Genomic DNA, 14,889 nt, shown 5'->3' with positions numbered 1-14,889 from the left:
CAAATTGCTTTATTCTCTGATGTAAAAGAATTATCCCAAATTTTATTCAGAAGATTTAAATAACGATTTCGATAACAATACGCAGCAGTTACTAGTAAAATATCTGGAGCAGTGACTTTTTTGATGTCATTTAAAACGCTTAATTTCAGGGCCGTAGTACAATTCCCAACCCCCCCCCAACCCCAGGAGTATAGCGATATACAATAGTGACGTGATCGAAGTTTCTTTGGAAATAATCGTTGTCATCGCATATTCTATTTAAGTAATCATAGTCATCAGCTTTTAATATTCGTTGCAAATAATCATTGTCATCGAATAATCATTGTAAAGAATCATTCTCATCGGATAATCATTGAAAATAATCTTTGTTATTACATAAAGAGGCATAGTAGCTGATGTATAAAGAATTGTGCTCAAATTCTAATCAAAAGATTCGAATATGTATTGCAATTTATCATATGATCATTATTTACAGCAATGATTCTTAAATGATTTCGTCCTACGGATCCTAATGACGCCGCGGAAAACTTGCGCAACATTGACAAAAAGAATATTTAAAAATACAATAACAGCTTGAAAGCTAGGGAAAATGTCTAAATTTAATTTCCTTTTATTTAAATGAAGCTTAATGTTTTTAAAGGAAATTGAATATTGTAAACAGAAATCAACAATATAAATATATGTGGGTTTTTGCCTCTTTGTTTTTTTTCTTCGTAACATCATATCCTACGGAACGGGAGGGGGGAGATTTGAGTTTAGAAGAAGGTACCCTCGGATTTCAAAAATTCTTGGTAAAACTTTTCGACTATTGTTATCTTCCTACGACTATCACTCGACATATTATATAAAATTTCGGAAAGCGCTGGAGATCAAATTGCTTTATTTAGAAAAATGATGGCCCTTCTCACTCTCAAATCGTAGTGTTTAAGAGAAATTTTTACGTTAAAAAAATATGAAATAAATAGTATTGCCAAACTTCAAACTTATTGTTATTATTTACAGTTATATTCTGAGTTGAAGAAAGCACGTGATTCCATATAACGTCACTGTATGTCGAAAAATCTTTCGTTAATTTCAGTATTTTAAATGAATAGCTGCTTTTGGCAACTTTAATGTTTCACCTTTAGATACGTGACACGATATGCTATCGCTATGTTAATTCTTTTATTGAGAATTTGCAAATTTGTTATATTAAAATAAATCTAAATTATAACATCAAATGTATTACCTGAAATGTCAAAGGTCTTTGTTTCCTGACTTGGCAAGAAAAATTTATTTACGAATCGCTTATTGCTTGGAAAGAATGAATACATTTTCTTCATAATGAAATGTTTCTATGCATTTTATGCTATTCTAATTTTATTTATAAAAATTTAATTTCTTCTATTGTATAGTTCCTTTCTGAGTAGACGTTTAAACTTCTGTAGGTATTTAACATATTTTAGATGCAATGTTACTATACTACAGTTACATAATTTTTTTTTTAATTTACTAAAACGTCTGAACGCAAGAAGACAGCACAAATGTTACAGCGAGCTACAGAAAAAATGAAGTAAAAAACACTAGGAGACTCAACAGGCAAGTACAATAAAATTTGCGACCTTCAAAAATGAATGAAGATACAACTAGAAACTCAGCAGGCAAGCATAGTGACAAGAAAGGTTACGCATTCAAGAAACTGAAGAAGAAACGAATAGGAGTTCCAGCAGACAAGCAACAACTCAAGAAACTTCGCTTGCTCAAACTGTATCAGAAACTGGTAGCAGACGCAAAAGACATTCAGAAAACCAAGAAACACTGCGTGCTCCGGAAAGGTAAGCAGAAGCGAAACGGATGCCCATTAGGCAAGCGGAACGTCAAAAGAATATGCACGATGAAGGGAAGAAGTCGCAAGTAAACGAAGGATGCAAGACTGTCCGCGTCATCGTCAGATTCGACAGGAAATACCAGAACAGCTCAAGAAGCTGCATAAACAACTCAAGACGCTGCAGATTACGGACAATTTCGGTTCGAAGAAGCAGAGCTTATGCGAGGAAACAAGCTTCGCATGAACGCATCACGACATACACGTAGTACTCTTCACAATGCAGGAAGTTTACTTACAGCAACACACTGTATACGTAGAGCTCGTAGACATATATAGTAAAATTTTGCTTTGTCAACAGACCCCTAGTAAAATGTATGAAGTTTATACTGACATCTCAAAATACCTGAAAGAAATTTTTCTATTTACTTCTTCATTTACTATTTTCTTAAATTTTTTATCAGTAATCCTGTCTATATATTATAGATATCAACATCAGAAAAAATTAATTAATTATCTTTAAATATATCTAAGTTATGAATACTTCGCCCCTGTTCGTACCGAAACAACACGATGTAATTGTAGATACCTAGAAAGTAAAATGTATTCAGCAGGCTGTACAGCAAGCGACATCTATAAATGGTGATAACACAAGAATGTTATATAATGTTATATACTGGCAGAATTTTAAAATAAGAACATAAACATGAGTGTTTTAAAAATACGAATTTAACATCAAATTGCAAAACAAATACCGTATTTATGCGAATCTAATGCGCATCGTTTTTAGCCAAATGTAGTATTCAAAATTGGGGTGCGCATTAGATTCGATGGCGCATTAGATTCGAGTGCAAAGTTCGCCGATGACGTCAGCAGTTCGCTGATGGCGTCAACCAAATTTAAATCGTAACAACGAATTACTGTATTTCTCGACTACATTTACCGTTACATTTATCGTTGACACATTATTGCATAGAGGATACAAACTGCAGAGTACGTAGTCACAAAATGGAGGGCACACAGAGAAGAATGTCATATGACGCTACTTTCAAACATAAAGTAATTCTTTGTGCTTAAAGAAATGGCAATAGAAAGGCAGGGAGAGAGTTCAACGTAACTGAGAGCAATGTTCGCTTGTAACGGCAACAGAAATTGGCACTGTTTGCAACTAAAGCTAGTAGAAAGAAATTGGTGCTACTTTGGTAGACGGTTGCACGGATTTTTGGCGATTTACGTTGGCGCAATTTTTACAAACGTCAGCCATCTTGGAAAACGCTGTTTTTACGCATAGTAAAGTATTCGAAATTTAAAAAAATAAATAAATAAATATCGTTAAAAGTAATGGATTAATTTTTTGTTGAAAATGTCGTTTTTTAGGATGGAAGGCAAGTGTAAATAAATACATTTACTATGAGTATAAAATACTAAAGTAAGGTTATTATTACTTTCATGTAGCAAAGAAGAGAATAAAAACACCGCTATAAAAACATTGGGCCAACGTTTAATTAGATTAAAATATTACTGAAATTGAATATCGAATTAAAAAACCATCATATCAACATTTAAAAGAATTAGAATATTATTAAATTCAAATACTTTAAAATACGTTATACAGAATATAATTAACATTAAAACATATGGACAATAATTATCTCAGCAATTTCTGAAAATAGTGTATTAATTTTTTTAACAAAGATTGAAGTATACAAGTATAAAATAAAAGAAAATATGTACTTATTGATAAGTACTACAAAAAAAATCAGAATCATAATTTAGATAACATCTTTGAAGAGATCTTTGAAGGAATTCGAAGATATGAATTAAATTTTAAAATGGCGCGGTAATGCACAAATTGTCAGTAATCAATCAGGGAGCTGATTACAGCTCGTTAATGCACAAATATTCTATAACCAATCAGAGAGCTTATTACATCACGACTAGAATTAAAATTATTTAAAAATTCATACATAATAAAATCATTTTTTAAAAAAATGCAAAATTAAATTGTATTTTAATATTTAAGAGCCATAAATAATGTTTAAAACATTAGATTAAATTTATACATATTAAAACGAATTACTTTTAAAGTAAGGTGACGTCATTGATTACATCATCCACAACATAAAATTTCATAAAATATGATAAACAATAAAATTTTTATTTCAAATAAAAATGCAAAATTAAATTGATTTTTAATATTTAAAAGTCATAAATAATATTTTAAACACGGAATTTATGCACAATAAAACGCCTTATTTTTTAAATAAAATGACAACAAAGTATCGGTTACCATAAATAACGTATCCAGCAATGGGTTTACCATAAGTTGTATTAATCGCCAAAGGAAAATCGCCAAGAAATCGCCAAAATCCGTGCAACCGTCTACCAAAGTAGCACCAAGAAATTCACTGGCCCTCGCAAAGGAAGACACCCTAAAATTGAAGAAAAGGTTTCGGAATTTGTACGTGAAAGGAGGAAGAATGGACAACCTGTGACTAGTGACACCATGAGAAATAAAGCAAAAGAGGAGGCTGAAGTTCTTGGAATACCGAAACAAGAGTTTAAGGCTACCCGTGGATGGATATACGGTTGTAGTAATTAACAATGATTGTTTCACATAACAATTGCCCACTAATAGGTTAATTCTATGTTCTGCTACTTTATGTATAAATCCATTGTTGTATAAAATATGGTATCTAAATTTAAATAAAACTATCATACCATTAATTGATAGTTTATATACAAATCCATTGTTGTATAAAATAAGATTCAATAAATTCCTCATATCATTGATGCGCATTACATTCGCCGACAAACAATTTTTTTATTATTTAAAGTTTTAAAATGGGGATGCGCATTAGATTCGCATAAATACGGTATCTTAAAATCTGCCTTTCCATGCATAAGAGTTCAGGATTCGGAAAATTATATTTTCGTAAACGGTTTAGCAAAAATAACAAAAATTATTGCCTTGAGAAATGGATAATCTTGGTATGAATACGAATTACGCCAAGACTACTCATCAATGGTTGTTTTGAACACGCCCTTAATGTATATATATAACCCTTAAAAAATGTAAAGTGAGTGAATCTACTATTCGAGTGTGTCTTTATATCTTGAGTATTTAAGAAATAAGAATTGTATTTATCTATCTCGATAAAGCTAACGCGATTGCCCAAATAACAACGTTTATTTAACACTTGATATAACCAACTTCATATACATCTTGAAATAAAACATAAATTTCCTAATCAGATACTACCAATTGCAGAAAAAATACAAAAATAATGGAATTTCTAATAACACTACAAGTAACATACTGAGGAATAAATTGCGCTGCAAAACTGATGCAATCTACAATATGTAAACCCAAAAAGTTATGTACCACTATAGAAATGCAGTAGAATGAGAAATGAAACTATGATGAGATATATAATGAAAAATTTACCATAAACTATTAGTATATGATATTAGTAAATATATACTTTTAATACTATTCATTTAAATATGTTCAAACGTTCATAATATTCATTACTTACAAACGCTTCTTCATCCATCGAAGCATAGCACAAGCCATTCTTAATTCAGTGCTGGTGCACGTCAATAAAATAAGGATAAATCCTAATTTTTACAAAAAATCAATCGCTTTGACTCATTTCTCAAAAAACGTATATCTACAAATGCAGTATTAATATATCACATCAATATAATTCGGGATCATAAAATCTCCAAACAACGCATTAAACGCAAAAAATCGCATTAAGGCAGAATGAAGAATTTTCACTCTTACAATGACTTTTACAACAACATAAAATAGAATCGAATTTCTAAACTAAGTGTTCATTGTTACACCATATTTCATTCTTGGGGAACCTTTCATGGTTGTTCAGTAATTCTAACTGTTAACTGGTATAAAAAGAATTATGATTTCATATATATGCACAGACTTATATATGTATTATATTAAGACGTATCTGTAGTAACATACATCATCTTATTATATGCAGGCGCATAATTCTAAATTAATTATACTAGTCAACATAATCTGTATATTGATAGCAGCACAGTTTTAAAATTATTTATTACTATCTGCTAGCTAACGATTATATAATTAAGTACAGTTGTACCTCGACATACGACTTTAATTTGTTTCGTAACCTTGCTCGTATCTCAAAGCAATTTTCCCCATTGAAAGTAATCGAAATGCCATTAATCCGTTCCAGCTCCCAAAACACGACCTCAGCTGTTTTTTTAAGTTATTTTGAATAAGAAAAATGTAGTTTCTTATTCAAAAACAAGAAGAAACATTTATTTATAAATAACAAATACATATTCTACAAAAACATAATTAAAAAGTGCCTACGGAAGCGGTTAATTTTTGTCACTGGTCTTCGCTCTTTTTGTCATGATCTGCTCATTTTCACCCGCAGATTGTTTAAAAAAACTGTCCTAGGAGGTTTGTTTCTTCCTCCCTGTCAAGGTATTGCGGAAATGAGTTAGGCAAGTTTCGTTGAAAAACTCCGATGCACGACTAGTTGCAACTTTTTCGCGGTGATTTTTATCCACGAACTCTACAACTTTCTCCTACATTCCCAAGATCTGTTTTATATCTCTGTTAGGGATAACCTCCTCCATCTCTGGCTCCTCTGCAAAACTAATTTTTCGTTGAACCACCGTATGTTGCTGCAAATGCAGATCGTGTAACTCCTCGGTTGTCAGCTCCTGAGACTGTTCCTCGATGATTTCGTTCACATCTCTCTCCCCCACCTCCAGACTCATAGATTTTCTCAGAGAAACAAACTCCTCTACCACTGACACTTTGGGTTCCAATCCTTCGAATGCCATTTCAGCTACAGCCTCAGGCCACAGCTTCTTCCATGCAGACGTTAAGTTCCTCGTTGTAACACCCAGCCAGGCCTGAACAATAATTCTTAGGCACATCACGATGTTAAAGTGGTTTTTCCAGAACTCTCGAAGGGTAAGGTTTGTGCTCTCCGTCACCTCAAAGCAGCGGCGAAAAATGTGCTTGGTGTAAGGGTTCTTAAAATTAGAAATCACCTGCTGATCCATGGGCTGCAGGATAGGAGTGGTGTTGGGTGGTAGGTAGGAAAATTTTATATACTTGAAATCTTCGAGTAAATCATCTTCGAGATTTGATGGGTGAGTAGAGGCATTGTCGAGGCCAACACCAGAACAGAACACCAGAATTATCCACCCCACAAAGAATTTCATTCTGTCCCACGCCTTCGGATTTGCCCTCCACATAACTTCTTAAAATTATAACTGGCAGGTTTTCTTTTAAAATATTATATGACTTAAAGCCTCTGGGGTTTTCCGAATGGTATACTAGCAGAGGCTTGATTTTACAATCGCCACTCGCATTGGCGCAAATTGCTAGAGTTAATCTATCCTTCATGGGTTTGTGACCTGGCATTTTCTCCTCTGCCGTTATGTAAGTTCTATTCGGCATCCATTTCCAGAAAAGCCCTGTCTCGTCACAGTTCAAGACTTGCTGGTGGGGATGTATCCTTTGGCTACTATCTGTTCGGTTGAGGAGCATCTGAGGCAGCTTGTGACAGTCTTTGCTGCGTTCCAGGAAGATATAAAATGAGCGGTTGATTCCTTTACAGAAGAGATCAATGCGTCCAACAAAAGAGGGAAAGGGGAAATAATACCAGTTCAAGGAAGGATGGAATCTATCCAAAATTGATACTTAAGCCTGTCAAGAAGAAATAAAAGAAAACAGTAGAAGATTTTCGAGGATTTTGAAAGCAGAAATAACATGGTCGAAAGGAGAGTTAGAGAAACTGGAGAACGTGTTTGTGCTTTCAAACAGCAAATCAAAGAAAGAGTTAATGCTGTCAAACTACAAATCAAAGGAAGAGTTTCCGATGTCGAACAACAAATCGATGACAGAGTTTCTGCTGTTGTCTCAAAAGAATCTGACAGCTTGAACACATTCATAAAGACAACTGGAGACGATTCTGATACCTTTAAATTGGTACCTATGTTTTCCGACCCATTTCTCATGCTTTCCACGTGTGATGGAAAAAACATTTGCATATGTACAAGGCTCAGTTCTGTATAGCTCCAAATGGAAATGGGTAGGATTCCGAAGACAAACCTGAAATTTCGCAGCTTCTCTGAGAATAGAAGAAGACGATATCGGTCCCACTCTTCCAGAAAAACCAGAGGCTAGATTTTGATGCTGTACCCGGTACGCTAAAGCTCTACTAAGAAGTGTTTGAAAGGCTACAGAAGGCTGCAGTTAATATCTCGATAGCAGAAGCCCACCAAAATAATCCAGAAGCTCGCCACTGATATCGAAATGCTCTCCCATCTCTCCTTTTTTGACTGCTCAACAGAAATACGTGAAGTACAATCCATGAAATACTTCCTCGGTGGCATACGGGAACCTGAGGTATAGAAACAACTGCGAATAGTGGATCTCAAGGAGTTAAAAAATGCCTAGAGTGTACGCCCTGAAAAACTTGGCAGTCCTTTCAGAAACTTGCACACACCATTGCCCAATCGGAAATACTCCAACCCAGGAGCTACTAGACAAGTGACAGCTCGTCCAGACAGTATACCCACTTAAGTAAGTGCCTTGAGGCGGAACAGACGTTACACGAAAGCGACCTTAGAATGCTAGAACTGCAGTGGTGATGAACACTTACGAAAGAACTGCAGAAGACATTAGGACACAGAAGATAATGCTGCTAATCAGCAAGAAGTCACGAAAACAAATCGTGGATGTCGAGCGTAATTTGCCAGAGATTGCCAGATATTTAGAAGTCGCACATAAAATCCTTTCAGATTTCTGTTATGGTTGGTGGCAATAATGGACTTTTCAATCATGAGGCATTTTAATATAACAATCGATACAGGAGTAATTTACCATCATACGAAACGTTCTGGCTCAACGATTGAAGGTAAACGTATCTGAACGTTGCCCTGCCTTGAATGTGTCCGGTGATAAAAGCGACATCGATGAAAAATTATACGATAATGCCCCGTTTGGAATTTTTGACAACCATCACATGGCTTATGGGGCAAACAGTACCGACCCTTGCTCGGATTAGTCTTTCTAAAGAAATATAGTTTTAATTTTTTTTTTACTTTAAAAATATGGAATGGCATTCAGCATCTGGTTATGTAATCCTATTAGCAATTAAAAACAAGTTAAGGCTATTCGAAAAACTCTCAAAAACCTCAAGTCGAGATGATAGAACCAGCATGAACAGAACTTTTCCTTCCAGGATTATAGCTGAAAACAGAAATTTCCGGTAAGGCATTATGAAACATGCTAAGAACGTTAAGAGCAGGAAAGGAGTAATAGTAATATGTGCTTTCGTTGAATTATCAAGGCCGTCATTCCGGTGACGGTTGAAACGTAAGTGCCAAAGCGAAAGTCATTGGGAAATGCGAATTGGTTGTATCACGTTCTCCATTGAACTACCTTAAACGGTCTCGTACACCTTAAAACCCTCAAAATCTCTGAATATGATCCTGTTGTAAGAATTGGGATAGCTTATTTATTTTGAAAGCAATTACTTCCAGTTTTCTACAGCTGACTACATAGCACAGCTGCTTTGTGAATTAGTAAGCAAATAGTTTGTGTTTCCACAAATATTTTTATAATTTAATCTTCTTTGTGAGGTAATTTTTTATATGTTCACGTAATACTCCCACCTTGCGCGCACAATTTAAAACATTCTGTTATATATTTTAACTTCATAGTTAATATATGGCTTGTATAGCATCTAAAGACTACTGCGAACCAAAAATCTTAAGAATTTCATGTTAAATTCTCATTTTATTTAGAACTCAATTTATACAATGCATTTTAATAAAAAAATTTTAATATTTCCATGCATAAAATTTTTTACTATTAAAATATTAAATATATTTTTGGTTCACTTAGATGATAATACTCATATAAAGAAGTCCATTAAATTTAAAGTGTGTACTAAGAACCGTTTTTAAAATATCATGCGCGCAACAGTGAAAATTCATGTTTTGAGGTAATCAAGTTTTAATGTAAATATTTTTTTTAAATAATTTTCTTGGTATGAAATATATAAAATGCTTATTTTCTGAGAGATATTGTAATATTATACAATTTTCAATAGTTGTTATAAGCATAATTAATGTAAAATAAGCTGCCTTCATCAAAGTATAACATATCAACTAAAAGTGATTTGAAACTTCTACGCAATCAATGATACAACTAAAATTTTTCTTACAAATTGGAACTTACTTATTAGCAAATGTTTCAGGTAAAGTTCTCTGTAAAGTATTATTGTATATCAAACATATAAATCATTTAATAATTCTTCCACGGGGTAACTTTAGCATACTTTAAATGCTATGCATACAACTGCGAAAAAACGTATTTTAAGAAAATCGAGTTTTGATGAAAATACTTCAGTATACAACTTTCTAATAATAAAGTGCATAGTATGTTTATTTTCAAAATGATATATTTAAAAAGTATAAATCCTAATAAATTGCATAAGCTTTTGTCAATATGAAACACATTAAAATTACCATACTATATACAATACCATGACAGAATGATAGCTGTGTATTAAAATACGTGTAGCATATTTGAACAAATAATTTACTTTTACATAACCACTTCAGATAAATACTTTCAAGCATTTAAGCATATGATATGTATCATATTATGCAATATTATTTAACCCCCCGAGCGTTCCGGGTTTTTTCAGGAAACGACGTAAAAATAATCGTGTTTTCTTACCAGGACTGTCGCAAAAGCGGCAAGCATTTTTACTCAAACTGCTTAAAAGCGGGCCGCCCTTACCATGTGGATATAATTAAGCTAATTCTCCCCTCCGTTGAATTTAGCAAGTGAAAATAGTTTTTCTGCCTATGGTATCTTCGTCACGAGAATTGTTGCTAAAATAGTATTTTATCTCCTATTTGACTACTTTATAATTTGCACACTAACACATATGCTATATATTACTCGTACCTTAAATCAAGATGTGTGCCGAATACAGAAAGTTAGTCAATATAAGTAAGAGAAACTACGTAAAATGCTTTAAATTTTCAGTTTAAGGAATTGCTTCGATAATGGTGAAAAATTAATCTTGCATTTTTTGATCCTTATTTTCTGAGGAAATACTTTTTAATATACAAAGGGAATTTGTGAGAATTTTTTTCTCTCGTGTTCCAATTTTTCGAATACAAATTATTCGCAACTTATTTTAGTATTATGTTTATATTTAATTTTCAAATATTATAATTTTATTCCAGTTTAAAGTGTTAGATTTAAATAATTCTTTAGATTGCATCATAAATTTATTAGTAGTTAGTTATTTATGACACCGTTTTGACTTGTGAGAAATAAATATTGTAATCACGAAACATTTCGATTTTCATATTTCAAAGGAAATTTCCATTTTGAATAGTTCCATCATGACATTTACACGTACGTATGTCGCATAACTTAACATAAAATGTTGAAATTTTATATTTGGGACTTATGACTAGATTTAGCGCGACGTATGTCTCTACGTATGTATGCATGTATATCGCATAACTCAAAAAACGGTTAACCGTAGAATGTTGAAAGCTTCTGTATGGGGCATCTGTATAACATCTAATTGTGCAGCTCCCTTTTTTATTGCTTTCGGCAGTGCCAAAGGGGCATTTTGAAATGGAAGATCATATCTCATTTTCAAACGAAATAGATTTAAATGAAGTTTAGCAAAAATTGCGTTTCATTTATTTGTCGTACAAGGAAGTCATGTGGTGTCCGCATCAGACTTTTTAAGATGTTTCAAAATAAATAAATATATGGTTTGAATCTCAAATGTATCAGCTTTATTTGTTTGTAAATATTCTACAAGGAAGTCAAGAAATAATCTAAATAGCATACCTTGAGAAGAAACACATTAAATACATTTTCTTTTCAAGGAAAGTTGAAATTTTAAAGAATAACTGATTAAATTTTCTTTAAATCCTTTTATAAAATATTACATATAAAACCAGTTACGGTTTTCAGAAAGACAATTTAAGGAGGAAAATATTGTTTTAGAATGCATATCGCACAATATTTCCACCTTAAATTGTTTTTCTGAAAAATATTTGTGTAATATTCATTCTAAAGTAATATTTTTACTCATAAATTTGGTATGCTTAAATTTATATTATCTACCTGTATATAATATAAGCAGTCAGTTCAACCACAATGTAACAATTATACAAGCGCTGTGTAAAGATCGATTTCTATCATCTATGTCCATCTGTTCTATAATCTATTTCTAACTCTATAATCAGCCAAAATAGTGTTATAATTATCCTTTTGAATATTGGAACGGGTAAAATATATCAATATGAAATATGCGATCAAGTAAAATTATCTCATTGCTGTTACAGGAGGATGTTGTGTGTAAAACGTCCTTTAAAAGGTGGCAAAAACACATAAGTGTTTTAGGTTTAGTTTTATTTATTTGATTGCGGCAAAACAAGTATTCGTAAGTATTATCTGCCTAATGAAGGCATGCTTTCGTGGAGAACTGCTTAAGGAAAACTGGCTGGCACTGACGTTAACACATAAGGAAAACCATGAAAGTCTCCATGGAGTCAGCCTGTTCGCCAGAACTAGACACTGGCTCGAAGTACTAGTGTTCAGAGATATTACCGCTGTACTATGTTAGAATTTTAAATCTATGTCATCTTTAAGTTATTTAGCAGATACTATGTAACAACAAATTATTAAATTCTCAATGACTTGATTCAAGTAATTTTCTATAAAACTGGGCCTTTCTATAAGCCCAAAGAATTTGAGTTTTCGATCTGGGCCAGAATCATGGCAAATGCCTGGCTGCATTTGTGGGTTTCTCCATAAGGAGTACAAATGTGATTTAGGTTTCCTTACAGAATCCTTCTCGAAAGCATTACGCTCTTTAGGCAGATAAGCTTAGTATCTTTCATCGCTTACAGTTAAATCAAATGAGCTTCCGATAAAGTGCGATGTAAAAGTAGGACCGAGGAAGTACGACAGTCCTCTATATACATATATCGTTCTGAGGAAGTACGATATACATACACAGAGAAAGTATGACATAAAAAAGGCAGTAAATACATTTGAAGTGTTGAAACTTTTTTCGAAGGAGAATAAAATGCAAACAATATTTTGCTTCTAGACACACTTTCCAAACTGGGATAAATCAGAGTGCAGAATGCACTTAAAACAAATTAGCTTGAATAATTTTATCAAAAAACTTATTCATGAATGAGAAATCATAAACACAATTTTTGTTATTTTTTACGTTGTAGAGACATTAGGTATTTTGGAAGCAGAAAAAATTAAAAATAAGCAATGCCGGGAAGCGAACCATGGACTTTTCAATTATGCGCTGAGCGTGCAGACTACCACACCACGAAGGCATACCAAGAAGGTGGGATTTGGCAACTGGGTTTTTAGGTCGCCAAATCCAGGGGGAAGAGAATCATCATCCAACACCCTTTTAGTTCGGGCGCCACTGTAGAGAAATTAGGTAATTTTTGGAAAGCAGGAGTGATGAAAAATATGCAACGCCTTTGCCGGGAATCGAACCCCGGACCTCTCAATTACGCGCTGAGCGTGCAGACGACCACACCACGAAGGCGGGAGAAATACCTTCTAATGTAATGAAATTTATAAGTATTAAAAATTTTAATACAGCTAAATTAAAATTGTATATTAAATTAACTGCGATAATTCGATTCTTCGGTTATCGCCGTTTCAATTATGCAATTTTAATGTAATAACATAATTACAAAATATTTTTGCCGGTTTTTCAGCCGCCTTCTAAAAAAAGAGCATATGATATGACATGATTTTCTTCACTGCTTAGTTGTTCGATATATTGCTCATTAGCTGTTTATTTATCTGATGTCTCACATGTATGTTATTAATTAAGCAAAACTTTATGTATAATGCAACTTAATATTTGCCTATAGCAGTTCTGTTACAGATCGGACATACGTACATATTATTTGTCTCATCGGTATATCATATACCTGGGAGTCTAAATTCCCTTTTCTCATTATTTAAAATCTGATAAAATTATTACCTTTAAGCTGAGGTAATCTGGAATACCTTGTCACGCAAGGAAATTTCCCTTAAATTGTGCATTTTACATCCATTCGGTCGTTTTTTTTTTTTAAGTCCAAAAGTGCAGGTTGGCTCTGAAGGACTATTAATTTCGTTTTGGCATTTTGCTAAGAGGCTGAATCACTTTTGAAATCGTTGCCACCATGCATTATCGCCCTGTCTTATATTTAAAGAAATTAAATAATGAAGAATCTCAATAAATGTACGTATGTTTCTCGCATTGTGATAAAACAACGGTATCTAGAGCCACCCAAATTTGAATAACATAATTTTCCATAGAATATGGACACGTGGAAGCCCTAATTTGAATTTGAAATTTATTTTATTATCGATTTCAGATTTTGTAACCCTTCAACGAATTTTTGATTAAAAAAACGAAATGATTTCAAAGCGAGCAATAGCAACACTGTACGGGGAAAAAAAAATATCTCCAGCGCGAGGCTCTCTATCGGAAATTTTAAAGATATGTAATTTGAGATATTGCTGTTGAACTGAATTTTATAGTTTGGGTACGTACAACATAATATTTAATAAATAAAGGTGAACACAAAACGTTAACAAAGGTAAATAAATAAAAGTAAACACAAAACGTTAAAAAAAAAAAAAAAAATTTGAAATGTTTCAGATTTTAAATTACGTCCAAAGGGGCGTTTTTTAACATTTTGTGTGTTACCTTTCTTTATTAAATATCATGTTCCTCGCACTTAAACCATAAGATCCAGTGCAACAGCAATATGGCAAAATAGTTTTAAAACGAGCATATCTTTAGAATTTCCGATACAGAGACTCACGCGCTGGAGATAAAAATGTTTTTTCTGCACAACGTTGCCATTGCTCGCTTTGAAATCCTTGAGTTTGTTAATCAAAAATTCGTCAAAGTTTTAAAAAATAGGAAATCGATCATAAAACAAATTTCAAATTTCAAATTTGGTCTTCCACATGCTCATATTCGTTG

The sequence above is a fragment of the Stegodyphus dumicola genome, chromosome 11, assembly GCF_044657685.1.
Source record: "Stegodyphus dumicola isolate Sdum_Otavi_A_Nest chromosome 11, ASM4465768v1".
Taxonomy (NCBI): domain Eukaryota; kingdom Metazoa; phylum Arthropoda; class Arachnida; order Araneae; family Eresidae; genus Stegodyphus; species Stegodyphus dumicola.
Note: the sequence above shows the minus strand (reverse complement) of the source record.